The sequence below is a fragment of the Microtus pennsylvanicus genome, chromosome 20 (genome assembly GCF_037038515.1).
Source record: "Microtus pennsylvanicus isolate mMicPen1 chromosome 20, mMicPen1.hap1, whole genome shotgun sequence".
Taxonomy (NCBI): domain Eukaryota; kingdom Metazoa; phylum Chordata; class Mammalia; order Rodentia; family Cricetidae; genus Microtus; species Microtus pennsylvanicus.
The window spans coordinates 8807005-8825271 of NC_134598.1; positions in this window are offsets into that span (position 1 = coordinate 8807005).

Sequence of the window (18267 nt, forward strand, 5' to 3'; positions counted from 1 at the left end):
GTGGAATTGCAAGAGCTGCGTCTCCTCACTGGGATGCAGATTATCATTCCCAGGAGCAAGAAGCTAGGAAATGTCACCATCTGAAACACCCTGAGGGAGCAGCATAGGGAGACTGGGTGACACACCTTCCACCAAGCAGATTGGAAAGCAGTTTCCTGGGGAGTGCAGAGCTTTGAATGGTGGCTTTAGCCAGATTCCAAAGCAGGGTATTTGCTTACCACCCGCAGGTACCTTGTTCTCACAAGGTCCATCAGACAAACACAAAAGACATAAAGTTCCAGAACTGACCAAGTCCCAACCTGTATCTTTCCTATGGCTTTGCCCAGCGCCGCTTCCCACCCAGCCCACTACTGACCACCACTCAAATGACTGCACCCAGCACCATCCCTTTCTTCAGTCCCTGTCACCCTGTTCTCCTTCCTAAGGAGCAGTAAGAAAGAAAAGGAGAAAACAGTGCCAGTCCTCACACTTTGGTTCCCAAGGAGTGGGTTTTCTTCTCTGCATATTCTTTTGGATTAGCACAGCTCATAACAAGACCCTCTCCCCACCTTCTACTTCTGTGCCCAGTTCTCCCTCCTGGCTTCTACAGTGTGGTGACGCTGATTATCTTTGAACCCATTCTGTAGCTTGATCCTCCCACAGTCTCTGCCCAGGACAAGTCCCAGACAATCCCTTCTCAAGGTCAAGTAGCTTCTATAGCGGGGACTTAATGTCACGCTGAGTGTGAGGCTAAGGAAGATGACCTCAGGCAACCATGAAACTATGTGGTCACAGTACACTACTAGTGGCCAGCAGTGTGGCTGATCCCTAGTGTTCTTCCAGAGAGAGGAAAACCAGTCAATGTCTGGATAAGCAGCCCCAGAATAAGTATCCCATGGAACACAGAACTGAACGCATCTTCCTCAGAGAAGGGGATTGGATAATTGTAGTCTTCTTGCTCAAAGCTGATCACCATAGCTACGCTGCAAGCCTGAACGGAAAGCCCCGTGTCAAGGACCGAGGACAGGGACTCAAACACTGACTTCCTACCCCTTGACTTTCCATTAAGAAATGATTAATCTATTTTAGTTAAGACATTGTGGCCAGCTCAATTTTTTTCACATTAAATGCTGACCAGAGTGGTGACTCCTAGTCAAAGCTCACAGATTTACCTGAAGACATCTTGGCTCTTTAATTTTTACCTGGAAACACCTCCCAACATTTGACCAACAGGACTGAAGCCCCTTCAGCCTTGGGATAAGGTATAATAATAGTATGTGAGAGCTAAAGCTATGCTTTAATTTCAAATCACTGTGCTTAAAAGAGCTATAAAACAAAAATGCCTCTAACCTGTAAGCCCCACTTGCCCAAGGACAAATACTTCCTGGAATGCTTGGGGCTATTCACGTAATACAACAGTCATGCCTTTTCACTTCTATAAACAAGGGTGGTTGTCCCAACTGCCCCGAATGTGCTTGATTACACATAGGCAGGAGGTCAAGATGTATGCTAGCCTCCCGCCACAAATCCGACGAAGGTGGGAAGTATGTAGCCTTGTGTGTTTTGTCTTTATAAGTCCCTGTCTGATGTAATTCAATATTGCTGGGTCCTAACATCTTCATTGGATTGGGGAGGGGGTGAAAAGGCACAATGTCAACAAACACAGACACTGGGAGTCAGGTAGAAGGCTTACAACAGACTCCATTTATTTAACAACAGGGAAAAATTTATATACCCTACCAGCACCCAGGTATTCTGATCTGTTGACAGTTGACATCTCATGCTAGTCTTTCATTGGCTAGGCACAATCAGGACCACTGATAGCACCTGTTGCTAGGCATTCAGGAAACACCCTCTGGTTGCTCCTTATTGGCCAGGAAGGTTCAGGACCTCTGACAGCACCAGGCAGACTCCTTTTGGCCTGATAAGCCTTATCTTTCTACATATCCACCCTTTTTTCTTTGTTGCACAGGGCGATCAGCAGGAGCCAGAGTTCTTTGTTCAGGCCTTGTTGACCCCACCTCAGGAGCACCTGTCTTAGGTTGGCCTGCCAAACAAGCTCTTACCTGTCTTTAACTATCAGCCCTCAAAGAGCATTCATTCCTGAAGAACAGCTAGGGTTGGGAGACTAGGCAGTAGCCTTTTGAATTACAAATAACCAGGTATGACTAACCTCCTGTGGAAGACTGCAAGAAAGATGCCTAAGAGCCATTAACACCTGAATAGTCACCTTAGTTGCTGTCCACTGATGTCAGATCTACTGCATGAGACATTTATGGAGAATAAGGATTATCAATACCACCCCACCAATTAAGGCATATATTAGCACCCAGGAAAGATACAATAGCCTTTTTATATTATGCCAAACTTTTTTAAAAAATGAGGAATCAAAGGTTATAAATTCTGCTCTTAATAAATCAATTTGTTAGGATGTCAATGAGAATAAGAAAAGAGAGTATATACATTACCCCTCATGGGTTATTCCCTACTTAGTGGAAGCAGACTGGTCCATGGCTGGGCATACATTGGTATTGTGGCAGTCTGAGGAAAAATACAAACATACCCTCTCCTACAGGTTAGCAGTGGGGGCTGGCAGCTGCCATTGGAGAGGGATAGAATCTCTCATTTCACCAGAAGTAGGGATGTGTTCCTTGGCAGGAATGCCCAGTGCTTATAAGTTGGGCTGAGTACCTTGTCATCAAAACTGAGAAAGTTCATATGGAAAAGGACCTCTGTTAGGGCCAGATGAGGATCTCTCCTAGCCTCTGGTGAGATAGTCCTGGCCAACAGCCCCTTAAGAGCTGTGTTGGTTCTCTCCACAATGACTTATACCTGTGAATTGCCAGTGGTATGGAAAATCTTCCAAGAGCCCAGAAAGTCACTGAATTGTTGAGAGGCATAGGCAGGGCCATTATCACTCTTAAGTGCCCAAGGTACCCCCATAACTATTATGACCAACTTAAGGGCCTTGATAGCATTGGCAGCTTTATCTCCAGAAAGGGTGAGTATCACATAAACATATTTAAGATTGCCAAAGGGGACACAGTGAGTAATATCCATCTTCCAGATGGCCTTAGGCAACAAGCCCTGGGGATTAACCCCTGCATGTTGAAGTGGTCCTAAGGGGACAAGAGGGGCCCAAGTGGCACATGCCTGGGACAAGTGTTTACACTGTAAAACTGTTAATTTTGGAAGAAGTCTATGCAAATTCTATGGAGACAGATAAGGAAACTGCTGATGAAGAGCCCTGGTTTGCTCTAGGAGATCCATACTGGCTGTTAATATGATGGTGTCTGTGACCTAATTTCCTCGAGTCAATATTCCAGGTAATTTGAAATGAGGTCTAATATGTGACAGGTACCAGGGCTCAGTCCTATGATTTAAGACATCTTGGATGAGCAGCATAGGGCTGGTAATGTGAACAGCCTGTACAGTCTGCTGGTTGTCAGAAAAAGATGTGAACAGGCTCAGTCTGGCACTCCACTAGAACCTTGAGAAGAGTCAATAACTTACCCAATTAAACAGAACCAGGGTTAGGGATAACATACGTAACATCTTTGGAGCCAGGAAGCTGGATAAGAACACCATATCTGTTTTTATTGGAATTTGGAAAGGCCAGGGTGGCACAAGGGATGGGAGTGGAGGAGGGGACTGCATGGGGCTGTGTCTTTATTGGAAAGGTAGGGAGCCCTGTGAAGATCTTGTCTTTTGGCAAGTAATTGTCAATAGTTCCTGTGAATCCTGCAACCATTTCCTGAAATGAGACAGGGTCTGCCCAGAGGGACTGGGAAATTCTCTAAAGAAAAGGGGAAGACAAATTTATCTGGCTCTCGTCCATATGTTCTTCGTGCCAGCATCCGTGCCTTAAAGGCCAAGTTGGAAGAATTGGTCAAACTTAGAGGTGATTTTGCACAGATCAGAATGTGCGTGATGTATCTATAATAGGGACCAAATTGCCATAACACTCCAAAAAAAACAAACAAAAAAAAACCCTGGGTGTCCAGAGAGTCATTGCCAACAAGGGCTTCTGAGAGGTAACTAGAATGACCACAACCTTTTGTAGTAGATCTCTAGCCTCCTGAGTAAGCCTAACTTTGATGGATGGGCAAGTGGCCCTCCAACAATGGAAAGAGGTGTCTCATCTCTTGATTGGGAATGGGCAGAAAGGGCTTAAGCCAATTAACTGTGCCACATAATTGTTGTAAGTCTGAGAATAGGTACTGTTCCTTCATTTCCAATTTAAAGGAAAGGGGAAAAACCTGCTTAGCAATGGAAAACCCTAAAAAGGCAAACGAGAGTGCCATTTGAACCTTATCTGGAACCACCATCAAATGTAGTGATGCAAGATCTCTTAACTCTTTTTCAGTCATTTGTATATAGACGGCATCTGGATGTGCCCGAAGGAGATCATGTTATGGATTAAGAAAATGTCCTTGGAAATATTCACCAAGGCCTGAAAAACATATAACTGGCATGTTGTAGGGCTATTTTTCATTCCCTGAGGCAATACAGGCCATTGATATCTCTTGGCTGGCTTATACATATTAGGCTCCTATATTGTAAAGGCAAAGTGGTCTCTATCCTGCGGTGCTAGGGGAATTTGGAAAAAGCAATCCTTCATATCTAAAACTAAAATATAATAAGATGGAGCACTAAGGTGTGGGAGGCCTGGTTGTGTGGACCCCATTTTTTCCATTTGATCATTAACAGCATGGAGATCCTGCAGGAGGCAGTAGCATCCTGATATCCTTGGAATAACAAATACAGGGGTATTGTGTTTACTTGTAGTTGGTTCTATGTGCCCCATCTTTAACTCTTCTGCAATTAATTCCTTTAGGATTGATAACTTTGGCTTGATTATAGGCCACTGTTCCTCCCAGACATCCTGATTCCAGAGCCATGTCATTGGAATGGGGCTAGGAGACTCAATCATGGTAGATTTCTGAGGGACAGTAGCCCTTAGAATTGTAGGGGCGACTTATGTGTAGGACTGTGATTTGCTAAACCTGTCTTTTCATGGTCCTGAAGGTTATCAAAGAAAACTCTATTACCAGTAGCTATGACAGCACCCATATCCTCCAGGATATCTCTGCCCCAAAGGTTTCTTGGTACTGTAGAAACAATAGGGAGAATGGCTCCCTTGTTGCCATCAAGGTCTCTCCAATGGACTGGATGGGTTTTGAATCTTGTTGACCTCCTACTCCACTAATGGGAGGTCCAGGTCTAAATTTCCAATGGGGGAAGCAGAGTGCCTTTGTGTCTGTTAATATGGTGACATCAGCACCCGTGTCCACCAAGCCTCTGACAGCTTGTCCATCAAGATAGACAGTTAGCATTGAGGAGCGTGAAACAAAGGGCAGTGTCCAAGAGATTTTGTCCCTTTTTGGGTGCCAGATGTTGCTGGGTCTTAACATCTTCTTTGAGGGACTTTGAGGGAGGGGGTGAAAAGGAAGGCACTATGTCAACAAACAGACACTGGGAGTCAGGTAGAAGGCTTGCAGCAGACTCCAATTATTTAAAAACAGGGAAAACTTTACTCTCCCAGCACCCAGGCATTCTGATCCCTTGACAGTTGACATCTCATGCTAGGCACAATCAGGACCTCTAACAGGGCCTGTTGCTAGGCATTCAGTGCTCCTTATTGGCCAGGCAGGTTCAGGACCTCTGACAGCACCAGGCCAACTCCAGGTTGACTTCTTTTGGCCTGGTAGACTTTACCTTCCTACAAGTCAGCACCATTCTCTGGAAACCCTGGGATGGACCTGGCCAGCGTCCATCTTCCTAGCCAGTACTTAATTAAGCTTGCTTCAAATTTGACTCAAAAAGACTATGGTATTGGTCTTATTCCCACACAGTTGGAATTGGCAACAGGAAATAATATTTAAGCATAAATGCCTCAAAGACCATCCTGGCTTAAACCAGAGAGACACAAAGGGGTTGGTAAATAATTTCATCTTAGAAAAGGTGAATCCTGTCTTCATGAGGAAATATGACAAAAACCTACCTGGGTTTAGTTTCTTTATAAAGTACACAGAATAATCTCTGCCTCAGAGAGTTAACATAAAATGAAAACACACACATACAAATAATTATTATTGTCAGTAGTAGCTGTTATTATTTGTCTGAATGTGTTTCCTATAATTTTGGTAATAGTCTCTGTTCGGGTTTCTGTAACAAAATACCATAAGCTAAGCTTATAAACAATACAGGTTTGTTTCTGAGGCAGATTCAGGGGCTGATGAGAGCCATTTTCTCCCTTTCCTCAGCTGGTCGTACCGTGCAGCTTTCTGAGGTCCCTTTATAAAAATACTAATACCACTCATGAAGGTTCTGTAACAGACCCCCAGACCTTAGTAGACCCCGAGACCTTAGCACAACCTACTCCGTGATGGAAGTGCCATTTTGGGCTGTAAAACCCAGTACACAGACAACACTACCTGCCAAAACTAAAGCAAAGAACTTCATCCATCAAAGTCCCTAAGTTTCTGGGAAAGTCTCTAAAAGTACTAGCTTTGATTTTTGCTTCTGTAGTTACATTTCTGGATAACTGTTCTTGTTAACTGAAGTATGTCAACCCAAGACATGTTTGTTGTTGTCGTTGTTCTTAAAAGTTCTCCCTGAGGAAAGTGTAGGGCTACACTGGGCCTCTAAGCACCCAGTGTAGATGCTGGCTGGCCAAGCAGCTAATAAAGACTTTCTATTGGTTTAACCCCACATCTGAGGATCTACTCTGGTGAATACCCCACAACAGGCTCCACCTTCATGAGAAAATCACCTTTCAAAACCCCAACCCAATATTATTCTCTTGTTTTCATGCAAAAGATAGAAGGATATATGCTGTGGAATATTCCTTCTATATACTGTGAATATATATTACTCTCGCTGGTTAATAAAGAGCTGATTGGCTGTGAGTCAGATAGGAAGTATAGGCGACAGCCAAACAGAATGCGGAGAGGAGAAGGGTGGGGTCGGAGGAGTCACCAGGAGAGACAGAGGGAGCAAAAATGCTGGAGGACAGGTAAAGCCACAAGCCATGTGGCAATATATAGATTAATATAAATGTGTTAATTTAAATTGCAAGAGCTAGTTAGTAATAAGACTGAGCTCTCAACTGAGCCTTTACAATTAAGTCCTCGTGTTGGTTATTTGGGAGCAGGTGGAAGGGATAAGCAACTTTTACCAACAGGTAGAGATTGACATTGATGTGGGAACTTGATTCTAGTTGAAAGTAGACCCAAAGAAGCTCCGCGAAGGGCTCACCTGTTTTGGGGCTGACTCAGTGGATACCCTGTGTGGTAATCTGAATGTAATTAGCCCCCATAATCTCACAGGAAGAGGCACTATTAGGAGGTGTGGCTTTGTTAGAGTGGGTGTGGTGTTGGAGGAAGTGTGTCACTTTGAGGTTCCCTGTGCTCATAATACTGCCCAGTATCTAGTCAACTTCCTGTTACCTGCAAGATATAAGACTCTCGCTACTTCTCCAGCAAAACACCTGCCTGCACGCTGCTGCCATGCTCCCCACCATGGTGACAATGGACTGAACCTCATAAGAGCTGCCATAGTCATGGTGTCTCTTCACATCAATAGAAACCCTGACTAAAACAGCCTCTCATAAGCAGAACACAAAATGACAGGTATCCTAGCACCCCACATCAGACCTCCAGAACCACACAAAACCAGAAAATTGGAATTTTCTGGTGGATAGATGGTAAGTCGTCAATAAAATGAGGTTTTTTCACTTTATCTGTTGTGAGTTTATCTATCCTTCCCTGCACCTTTCTTCGAGATCATGCTGGGATACATGACAGTGTCCTTTATCATTGTTTTTCCAAAGAGCAGAGAATATGTAAACAGGACCTTGATTTCTCTTTCCTCCCTGCACCCCTTTTATTTCCCTACATGAGAACAATTGAACATAAGTAACTAGAACTAGGAAGACATGGAAAGAATTTGAGATCAGAATCTCAGACACCCAGAGGAGAAATTCCTGACACAAGGTCTTCAGGATTTCCAGACGCTGTTGAAAAGCAGCACGCGTTCGGAAGCAGCAACACAATAGCACCCAACACTCGAGGTGTCATTGCCATTTCCATAACGCTTAGATGCTGCAATTTTAAAATTCATGTGTGGTCTGCAATATGCAGCCCCATGCTGATGAGGCCCACTGATGTTTCCTTATAGAGCGTGGGCTTCTGTCAAGATTGGTAATTGTCACAGTTTTCATTGTGCCCTTGTTTCATGTGCATGTGGGTATTTAACTTCCATACCGGTTTCTCTGCATACCCATGGCAACCTTGTTGATCATGGAACTTGACAGGGTTAACCTGGAGAATGTGGAAGTCGGACGAAAGCACTGGAAAAGCATGGTTGCAGTAACTGAGGGTTCCTGAGCCTTGTGACAAAAGGACAATCACAGTTCTGGTCACACTGCGCACAGTTCTGGTCCACTACCCATTGCTCGGTCCCTATTCCCAAGGCTCCTACCCCACAGCAGACCTACAGTGTCACATTTTATGTGGCTGTCAGTGTGAGTCACCATGTTGTGCAAGGGGAGGAAGATTGCTATCTGTTGGGCAGAGGGTACGTTCCATTTGTGCAACTACTTACACTCTCCAATATCTGTTTCCTAGTGGTGAGTTAGCACAGTTGTAACATATGTGTTTCTGGATGTGAAAATAGAGGGGGCTAAATGGTGTGACTTCTCTTAAAGGCTCTTGGTGCTTTACAATGTCTAGAGCATTTGGCCAGCTTTGAAAAATCCATCCTCAGACATCTGAAACGGACCTGAGCCCTCCTTCATTTGTCAACCTGCATTCAGTAGCCTGCACTCAGCAGCCTAAACTCAGCAGTCTGCACTTGACAGCGAACCTACACACACACACACACACACACACACAAATAAAAATTAAATGTATCTTTTAAAAGAATGGAGATTGAAGGGAAAATGAGATAAGGAAGATATGACTATTCCTAAAGCATGGAGAAGATTTGTGTTGTAGATATAAAAAAGAAGAAGAAGAAGAAAGAGAGAAAAAGCGGGCAGAAGAAAGAGTCCAGTTTGAACCTGGTATGCAGAATAAACCAGACTGTGAAAGGAGAGAAGGGGAGGGAAAGCAAGAGAGGAGCCACAGACCAAGAGAAGCAGCCTGGGCCAAGAGATCAAGAGACCAGTGTAGCCAAAATGGCTGTGTTATATAGGGATCAAGCACACATCCTGTATCCTGTGCCATTGAGGCAATCACACTTGTTTACGGAAGTGAAAACACACAGCTTGAACAACAGCCCCCAGCATTCCAGGAGTTATCTGTCCCTGGGCAGGTGGGCCTTACAGGTTAGAGGCATATTTACAGATTTCTTAAGCACAATCATTCAAACTTCAAACATAACATCCACCAGAAACGACAGAAAGATGAAGAGCCGAGTTCTCATAATCCCAAACTTTAAAGGTTTAAGATCAGCAGAGGAAAAATAGAAGGAACCTAAGAAGAAGCATCCTGTGAGGCAGGAGAGAGTCACATCTGAAGGGAGGGAAGGGAGGCCAAGAGCTGCCAAGAAGACAGCTTCAGTGTGCGAGTTCAGCGGGTCCAAGAACCATGGAGGTGAGAAGAGAGCGCAGGGATGAAAACAGAGGTTTTGTTTCACAGGGAAACCTTACAAGGCTATAACTGGAGGATGAAGAGGTAACAGATTACTCAGAATGGTGACATACGGGACAGAGACCTATAGGCACCCCCAGGAACAGCCCCAAGTCTAGAGCACGCTAAGGAAAAGTTAAGATTGAGCTGAAGATACCCAAAGGCCAGAAGTTAGTTGTATCCTCTAAATGAGCTCAGAAATTAACCCAGGTGAATAGTCTCAGGTTCAACTGTTTGCCAACAGCCACGAAGATCCATGGCATGCAATGGTGTATCATATTGAACACAGATTTGAATTCTGCACACTGCCAGGCAAGTGGGCAAGACTGAATTGTTCAGGTAGTGAATGAGCTCGGCTGGCGGCTCAGAGTCTGCTCTTGACACCGTTTGTCCCTGAACACCTGAAAACAGTATTCAAAACACAAAAAGCGTTTCCAGAAGAAAACAATCGTTACCATCATGGTTGAACAGGAGGAAGACTCCAGAGAAGTGGAGATCTTAGAACGTAGTGCCAGCTAGTTTTACATCCACTTGACACAAGCTAGAATCATTTTGAAGAGAAACCTCAACTGAGAAAATATCCCCGCCAGATTGGCCCATGGGCAAGTATGTGGTGCATTTTCTTGATTGATGATTGATGTGGGAAGGTCCAGTGAAGGTATAGGTAAAGGTATACCTTCCCAAGGTGGTCCTGGGATGTATAGGAAAGTAAGCCTTGAGGAACAAGCCAACGGTCAGCATTCCTCTGTGGCCTCTATTTCAGCCTCCAGGGTTCCTAGCCTGATTGCCTGGATGATGGACTATAAGCTGTAAACTGGAATAAACCCTTTCCTCCCCAAGCTGCTTTTGTCATGGTCTTAGGGTTTGTATCATTGTGATAAAACACCACGACCAAAAAGCAAGTTAGAGAGGAAAGGGTTTATTTGGCTTAGTTCCTTATCCATGGCCTTTGCTAAAGAAAGTTATGAAAAGAACTCAAACAAGGCAGATAACCTGAAGGCAGGAGCTGATGCAGACACCACGGAGGGGTGCTGCTTACTGGCTTGTTCCCCATGGCTTTGTTCAGCCAGCTTTCTTGTAGAATCCAGAACCACCAGCCCAGGGAGGCATCACCCACCGTGGACTGGGCCCTCACACATTAATCACTAATTCAGAAAATGCCTTCCAACTAGATCCTATGGAGGCATTTTCTCAATTGAGGCTCCATCCTCTCAGATGACTCTAGCCTATGTCAACTTAACAGAAGACTGGCCAGGACAATTGATCCCTTGTGAACTTCACACACAAGCATTTCACTGTTAGGCCACATTATTGTTTTCTTGCTCATCTATGTTGGGGACTGCAGACCCCCAGACCCTGAATTTCCTGTGAGCCCCCTACCTGCCAGAGTAAACAACTTGTTTTCCTATGTTTGCAGCTGCTCTGAGCAAACAACTTGTTCTGCAGCTGCTCATTGCATGAGACCCTCAGGAGTTCCTGATGGCAGGGGGCTGGTTTCTGGTGGGCTTGCAGCTGAGAGTTAGGGTGTGGCCATTAGTCAAGGAGACTCTATATAAGCTGCCCTGGAACACAATAAAGAGGGAATTCTTGGGGAATTCTTGGTGTTACCTGCGCGCGCGCAGGCGTGTGTGTGTGTGTGTGTGTGTGTGTGTGTGTGTGTGTGTGTGTTTCAATCTCCAGCCCCTTGCCTGACTCGTGAACCATACCGTAGCATGTAGAGCAGGCATTGCGCTACAATCTCAAAGATCACACATTAACATCCACATCACACTTTTAAAAGATTTTGCTAACTTTAAAATCCCGCAGTCTTTATAAATTCAAACATTTTAAGATTCAGTCTCTTTAAAACTCCAAGTCTCTCTGAAAATCTAAAAATCTCTTTAAAAACTTAGTCTCTCAACTGTGGGTTCATACAAAATGAAAACCAAGTTAAATATTTTCTCACTTCAAGAGAGAAGAACCAGAGAATCGTCACAATTTCAACAAAGCAAAACCAAACCCCAAAAGTGTAAATAACTCACCTTCCAGTGTCTGGGATCCACTCATGATCTGGGCTCCTCCGAAGGGCTTGGTCACCTCTCCAGCTCCACTCTCTGCAGCACGTAGCTTCTAAGGGTGGGCAGGCTCCTCTCCACCACTGCTGCTGTTCTTGGTGGCCATCTCGTAGTACTGGCATCTCCAAACACTGGGATCTTCTGCTGCAACCGGGCTGCTCTTTCACTGATAGGTTCTCTCTGTGGTGCCAAGCCTCAACTTCTCACATGACCCGTTCAATCCTGGGCCTTCAGCTGCTACTGAGGAGACTTTAGCTTGTGTCGAATTGACATAAAACTATCCAGCACACGGAAAATGAGAGAATCAAGTCATCTTGCTTTTCAGTGACAGGACTTTCGAGCTGTGAGGAAGGTGAGAGAACGGAGTCTACGGATTGGAGAACAAACTTCAGAGTGTAAGTCATCTGCTGTAGGTGTGTGCTTCAACGAGACGCCTGCTTTTTCCACAGAATCTTTACAAAACAGCCCGCTTTCATGATGACTTGAAGTAAATAAAGATGGTGTTGTGGTTCATGTTTTGATTGATTCATGACATTTTTATAAAGGAAACAGACACTGGAGCCAAGATGACAGTGGATTTGAAGGTTCTGAAAGGCAGGAAATTAGGCCAATAAGTGAGTAAGAGGGTAGAGTCCTTCCCTGAATAGAAAGCTGCTGTGCCGTTAAGGCTTTGCCAACACCCTGGCTGTGTGGGAATTTCAAGTCATTGCTGCTGGAGAATTCCCTGAAAAGCCACAGTCTCCTCGACAGCTGTGGGCCTGGTACCACTCTCAGGCCCTCGGGCCAATGCTAAGACAATCTGGACATGAAGAAGATGGAACAATGAAAAGGGGAAATTCACAGGGACCCCCTGAAGCCCATACAACCTCCATCCATGATACCACAGGTGACCTGCACAAGCTCGAATGTCCATCACAGAGCCAGTATCCGTGTTGCAAGGAGGGCCTGTTGGTTTGTCCTGGCCTCCTGGCTAGCTTAGCCCCAAAATAACCACACAGAAACTGTGTTAATTAAATCACTGCTTGGCTCATTAGCTCTAACTTCTTATTGGATAACTTTTACATATTAGTTTAATCCATTTCTATTAATCTGTATATCACCACGAGGTCATGGCCTACCAGCAAAGTCTCAGCACATCTATCTCTGGCAGTGGATCCATAGCATCTCTCTCATTGTTTTTTTCCTCCCCGCATTCTGTTTAATTTTCCCCACCTAAGTTCTGCCCTATCAAAGGCCCAAAGCAGTTTCTTTATTAACCAATGAAATCAACACAAAGACAGAAAGACCTCCTACACCACATCGGGATGTGGAGAAGCTAGAAAAGGAGATCCAGCAGCAGGTGGTGGAGCTGTGGGCTTGGATGCTGCTTCTTATCCATGAGATACATAATAAATGTGTGTGAACTGTGAGAGAACCTGGCGTGTCACGCTGAACCTCCACACATGGCAGCCCACTGTTGGTGTTGACAGAAGGAATCTTCCAATCTTTATGATTCACCTGCATCCAGGGCTCCCACCTCTTTGAAAAATACTGACAGAGATTAGCCAATGATTTAATGCATACATCATATCCTGACAGACTCTATCTCAACTCTGACAGGTATAAGCTACCTGTTGGGGACTGCAGACTACCAGGCCCCGAATTTCTTGAGCACTCTGAGCACAAGACCCTGATGGTTGGGGAGTGGGTTCTGATGAGTCTGCTGCTGAAAGATGCTGAGAGCTGGGGTGTGGCCAGAGCCTTATATAAGCTGCCCCTGAGCACAATAAAGTGGGCATTCTTAGCATTCCTGTCTCAAGGATGTTCCCGTGGCCCTGTCTGTCTGTCTGCCTCTGTCTGTGTGTGTGTTTTTAAATTTTCAGCCTAGTTCCCATAGTGCGTAGCTAATAGAGCATAAAATGGAACTGGTATAGTTTTCCGGCTACCCAGGTGACATGGAAGATAAATCTGTGAAAGGCTCTATCATCATTCCATCAGGCCATCAACGTCAGGATGGTGAGGAACACGTACCACGATTCCATCAGTCCATCCTCTGCAGTGAATTCCGTGAGCACGAGCTCACTTCACATTTAAATTGCTGTTGAATAAGCCTCTTGGTCAGAAGTCATTTGTGGTAAAACCTTGACCTGCCTATGTGACATAAGCCCAACAAATTGTAGCCTTGGCAAAAGCACCAAGGTCAAGAAAGATAAATCCATATCTAAAGCAATGATAAAGCATATCTCTTCCAGTGAAAACAACTTTGTCTCTTCTGAGGTGGATGGAGTTCAATGCAACCATCAGCTCCTGAGGATTGATGCCATTTCTGCGATTGCCATGTAGGGTACTCAAGAGTGACCTCAGACAGAACAGCCTTCGTGAACGGAAGTCCACACTGCTAAATTCTTGCATGACTTCCATCCTTGTACCATGGCCACTTTACATGTCTATCAGGCATGGGTGGGTGAAATGGGCTGGGAAAGAGCCTGAACAATAGGGGTTAAACATGGTGACTCTCTAGAAGTCATCAGGAAAGATCTATGCTTATATATCCCTGTCACCAATTTTCAATCTAGGTCCATCTTAAGGTGAAACAAACCCATAAAACCCAGCAAAATTCTTCACAGACCTCGAAAAAACAGTACTCAACTTCATATGGAAAAGCAAAAAACCCAAGATAGCCAAAACAATCCTGTACAATAAAAGAACTTCTGGAGGCATCACAATCCCTGACTTCAAACTCTACTATAGAGCTACAGTACTGAAAACAGCCTGGTATTGGCATAAGAAAAGACAGGAGGACCAATGGAACTGAATAGAAGACCTGGATATCAATCCACACATCTTCAAACACCTGATTTTTGACAAAGAAGCAAAAAATATAAAATGGAAAAAAGAAAGCATATTTAGCAAATGGTGCTGTCATAACTGGATGTAGAAGAATGGAAATAGACCCATATCTATCACCATGCACAAAACTCAAGTCCAAATGGATTAAAGACCTCAACATAAAGCCAGCCACACTGAACTTCATAAAAGCGAAAGTGGGAAATACACTTGAACGCATTGGCACAGGAGACCACTTCCTAAATATAACCCCAGCAGCACAGACAATGAGAGAAACAATTAATAAATGGGACCTCCTGAAACTGAAAAGCTTCGTAAAGCAAAAGATAGTCAACAAAACAAAACAACAGCCTACAGAATGGGAAAAGATCTTCACCAACCCCACATCAGACAGAGGTCTGATCTCAAAATATACAAAGAACTCAAGAAATTGGTCACCAAAATAACACATAATCCTGATGGGTGATGGTGGTGCATGCCTTTAATCCCAGCACTCAGGTGGCAAAGGCAAGTGGATCTCTGTGAGTTCAAGACCAGCCTGGGCTACAAGAGCTAGTTCCAGGACAGGCTCCAAAGCTACAGAGAAACTCTGTCTCAAAAAAAAAAAAAAAGAAAGAAAAGAAAAAAAAAAAAAAGAACACATAATCCAATAAAAAAAATGGAGTACAGACCTAAATGGCTGAAAGATACTTAAGGAAATGTTCCACATCCTTAGTCATCAGAGAAATGCAAATCAAAACATCTCTGAGATTCCATCTTACTAAGAATGGCCAAGATCAAAAACACTGATGACAACTTATACTGGAGAGGTTGTGGGGAAAAGGGAACACTCCTCTATTGCTGGTGGGAATGCAAGCTGTTACAACCCCTTTGGAGGTCAGTGTGGTGATTTCTCAGAAAATTAGGAAACAACCTTCCTCAAGACCCAGTAATACCACTTTTGGGTATATATCCAAAGGATGCTCAATCGTGCCACAGGATATGTGCTCAACTATGTTCATAGCAGCTTTGTTTGTCATAGCCAGAACCTGGAAACAACCTAAATGCCCCTCAACCGAAGAATGGATAAGGAAAATGTGGTACATTTACACAATGGAGTACTACACAGCAGAAAAAAATAATGACATCTTGAATTTTGCAGGAAAATGGATGGAGCTAGAAAACATTATTTTGAGTGAGGTAACCCAGACACAGAAAGACAATTATTACATGTACTCACTCATAGGTGGTTTTTAAACATAAAGCAAAGAAATCGGCCTACAAACCACAATCCCAGAGAACTTAGACAACAATGCAGACACTAAGAGAGACTTACATAGATCTAATCTACATGGGAAGTAGAAAAAGACAAGATCTTCTTGAGCACATTGGAAGCATGGGGATCTTGGGAGAGGGTTAAAAATGGAAAGGGAGAGGCAGGGAGGGGGGCAGAGAAAAATTTAGAGTTCAATAAAAATCAATCAAAAGGGTGACACAAACATTCAGTCTATAAAACCATCTAAACAAACCTTGAGGCACTGTCTATAGGTTATTACAGAACCACGGTAGAGGCTCTCTCTCTTCTAGAAAAAAAATAATGCTTATTTTTGCAGTCATAGGTATTGAACCCAAGGCTTCTGTCATGCTCCACATGGCTGAACCACGAGGCTACACCCAGTCATTCTTCCAGGAAAAATTCAAAACTGGGTACACTTCTTGAAAGCCTACAAGATTTCCAACAGCAGGATTTCCCTCCACCCTTTTGTTAAAGAAAACATCCAGAGTGGAGCGCTAGAGATGAGTTACATACTTTGTTCATGTACCTACAAACCAGGGCTGAACTGTCTTCTCCAAGTATTAGAGAGTCTTCTCATGAGGTTGTATGCATGGGCTGATAGAGAGGATACACTGTAATTCCCCTGTAGAAGTCTCCAATAGTGTCCCAATCCACATAACATGCCATGAACAATCAACTCTGCGAGGTAGATCAAAGTATCTGGAACTGTTGCAAATCCTTCTGGTTCTCTGAGTGATCTGGCCCCTGTCTATAATCACATAAATGTACACATCATGACAAACCATCACGTGTACATTACTTTTTATTAGTTTAGAGTGTATACTAGGGGAAAATATGTACCCTCTGACATGAGTCACAAGGGTTCTGGCTATTTTTCTGTAAGTATTTGAGGAAGGGCTAACCCCTAAGGCCGGAGATCTCTGTGATACCCAATGACTGGCATGTATAAGACAGAGCTGAAGATCAAGGAAGGAACAAGCATCAATGACCAAAGAAAGTTGACTCTAAAATAATTTACTGCAAAACGGAAAATCCAGTCAATCAACTCTTGGGGCTTTTTTTTCCATCGCACTAATCGCCCAGTTTGATGGATGGTCCAGTTCATTTTGGTCCCACAGCCTATAAATAACAATCCTAAGCTTCCCTGCAAAGCAGGGCCTTCGGTAAATGGAGAATTGTTTTAACTGTGTGAACATTTACAGCTTCAAACTCTTGGCTTCAAATCATATTTATTTTGTATTCTTTCAGGCCAAGCTGAACCCAAAAAAAAAAAATGCTAATCTAACCCAGTTCAAAAAACAAAGAGGACAAAGATTTCACTTGAAATGGGGCCGTTTTTATTCCTGTCGTCTCTGCCTTGGACATAGGTGTTTAATATTTAAATGTTATTCCCTGTGAGAGCTGGACTTTCAGTATTTTGTGCCTCTGACAGGATTCAAATTTCAGATTCTACCTTGTGTGAAAATATCATTTCAAAGTGTGTGCCCCAGGAGAATGATAATAAAGCCAAATCTTGGCGTTTTTTTAAGATGAACTTTTTTCAGAATGCTCTTAAAAACGTGGGTTCTTTCCTGATCCTTCGCAGACACTGGGAGTCAAGGAACGGTGCCTTTCACTTTGTCCCAATTAAGTGCATTCTGGATCAGTAGCAAATTATTTATTGTAAGCAGATAAGTAATTACTTAAAGTCGTGAGATAGTTGCATCTGCACTTAATATGTTAATTACAGTATTTTACAATACGTTAACTGTGCCTTTTGCTTCTGTTTTGAGGTGTTATCATTGTCTCTAGTTAGAATTTGAATATTGAGAACATGTCTGTTGTTTTTCTTTGCTGTTAGGATGACCCTGGCAACACCTGCCCACCATATTCTAAGCACTAGGGGCTGCAGCGATTAATAGCGGCGAATCTCTGAAATCGCTTTTCATCCTCCAGCAGTCTGAACAAATTGGGTCATTAAAATATCTCAGCTTAAAGGCTACGTTGCTCTGGCATGTCTCACAAGGTTGCATAAATTCCGTCACTCTACATCCCATGATTTATGTCACAGAAGAAATGCAGCGTTCTGAGTTTAACCATATAGTGTCCACTTGTAACCATGGGCGTGGCTCTCACGAAGATGTATGAAGTGATAAACCGGGAAGATGAAGGTCTCAGGTTCCTTTGTTGTTTCCTTGTCTGTGTCCTCCCTGCTCTCTCAGGCCCTCCTCTCAGGACAGCAGTCTCCCAGGGACTTTAAGCAAACACATGCAGTTTGTTCTGTGTTTTAGTATACGTTAGAATGAAAACCTAATTTCTGCTTTCACTAGAGTTAGTCCTTTTACTGGACTCTATTTTTGTAACAAAAGGCAGATAACAAAAAGGCAGAAAAGTTAAAGAAAAGCATGCTTACGTATACCAAGCTTTTCTTTGGGGTCACCAACCAGCTCCCAAATCATGACAAGGAGACTTATTATTAGTTATGAACGCTCAGCCTTCTCTTAGCTCTTATTCTAAT